The sequence below is a fragment of the Frankliniella occidentalis genome, unplaced genomic scaffold (genome assembly GCF_000697945.3).
Source record: "Frankliniella occidentalis isolate FOCC.00 unplaced genomic scaffold, Focc_3.1 Scaffold71, whole genome shotgun sequence".
Classification (NCBI taxonomy): domain Eukaryota; kingdom Metazoa; phylum Arthropoda; class Insecta; order Thysanoptera; family Thripidae; genus Frankliniella; species Frankliniella occidentalis.
The window spans coordinates 674,307-676,150 of NW_026267201.1; the positions used below are offsets into that span (position 1 = coordinate 674,307).

Below are 1,844 nucleotides of genomic sequence, written 5' to 3' on the forward strand. Positions count from 1 at the left end.
GGCAGGCATCAAAATTGATGTCAATCACTCTTAAAGGCTATTTGCTTTTAAGAAGGATTTTAGCTTCAGCAGCACCAATAATAGTGTAAATTTGAGTCTCAAATTTTATCTTTAGTCTTGTCATATGATGGCCCTGTAGTGAGGTTACTGACTTCTCAAGTTGGATTTGGTGCTGCTTTAGTTTCCTGTCGTTGGCGTCATGGCAAAAATATTTAAGCTGAACTCTGAATATTTTGCTCCTCCTCGTGGTCTCACCCGGGAAGAAATTATATGCTTCAAATTGGCTGTTAAGGGTTGATTCACTTCCGCTCCAGACGCCTTCATAGCATATGATTTCTTGCTAAACGCCTAAAATAGGGATTTTCAGGTTTAATATTTTCGATCATGTACAACTATTTTGCTGATATCTGAACCGATCTGCTAGGCCTCAGGAAGGTGCAGCCTTGGGATCATACCAGATCTGAGGTGAGTTTTTTTATTCCGTCAGCACATTCCTGCCCTGCTGTTTGAATTTATTTATTCATCCTTATTGTTTGCTTCCAGGATGTTGCTAACCACTGAGGACATCTTTGACATCTTCAGTTGATTTTGCATTGACGGAGTTTAAGCAAGGTAAGCCTCCTTTAAACCTTCCATCCATTTTTTTTAGGTCTACCTTTTAGCTAACTTCCTGTGGAATTTTTTGCAGATTTGGAAGTCATGGAGTTCTGAGAATATGGACCTCTGGCTATGCCCTGTCAGTAAATTGCAGTCTCCTGTTGCTTCAACTTCGTAAGGAGCCCAACAAGATGCAGCTCTTTCCGAATCAAGCAAAGTTTGTAAACGTTCTTTCTATAACCTGGTGGGGAGGATATTTATTTCAAGATTTGCACTGTGATAATTGAAAATATATCCCTCAGTCCTACTGTTTGTCTTATGTCTTGAATGAGTTTAGCTTTGTTGCTTTAACGTTGCTATGAGTATTAAGTAAATTCTTGTGAATTGACCCTCCATTGAATCTGCCTGTGGATAAATACTTAGCTGCGGTTATGCTATTTATCCAGTTGATATTTTTTCTAAGCCTTGAGAATAAACCATTTGTCATTCTAATATTCTTTGTATTGATTGATTTTTTTTTTTTTTTTGTTCATATGTTCAAATGTGCTTTAATTGCTCATATGCTATATTGAAACGGTTTTCTGAAACTGTTGCAACTGAAGTATGCCAGACTATTTGTTTAATTAAAAAAAAACAAACAACTTCAATATTTGCACTGATTGTAAGTCTTTCTCTATCAAGGGAACCTTATCGGGTGTAAATTTCCGATTTCGTTGAAACTCGGATGGCACTCTAAATTTTCCCTGAACCTCAAAGGTTAACAGGGGTTTACTTAAGCCAGTGTTTTCTGTCTCTACCGCCTGAACGGTTCAAAATAGAGCAAAACGGACAAAAATTTGGTTCAAAGGGCGCTGATTTGACGAGGTACCCCTTAGAACACAGTTTTACATTTTTCAAAAAATATCATTTTTGAAAACCTTACTCCTACCCTATATAAGGATAACCTTAATGTGAGGTTCAGGGAAAAGTTAAAGTGCCATCCGATTTCTACATAAATAGCCCTCAAATTTTCCAAGTTTCGACGAAATCGGAGATTCACACCTGGAAAGGTCCCCTTGTAAGAATGAACGGTGTTCAAGGTGACACGCAGGTAACGGCGGCGCCTTCCCTCCAGCCCTAGCCCCCGCGGGTGCTGCTAGGGTGGGCCGCCATCTCCGCAGGTCTGTTCGGCGGGCTTGTCTATTGAGGTGTTGCCAGGCGCAAATCATATTGAGTCGGCTAAGACATGCCAGTACGTACGTTGGGTT

General features: G+C 39.9%; 1 long non-coding RNA gene across 1 annotated transcript; it reads left to right on the forward strand.

Moving 5' to 3' along the window:
• The first annotated feature begins 6 nt into the window (after positions 1-6).
• Positions 7-1,268, forward strand: LOC113216603 (uncharacterized). The gene is made up of 3 exons (XR_003304022.2): positions 7-465; positions 544-612; positions 689-1,268. It is a non-coding gene; the product is annotated as an uncharacterized LOC113216603 (long non-coding RNA).
• Positions 1,269-1,844: the final 576 nt, after the last annotated feature.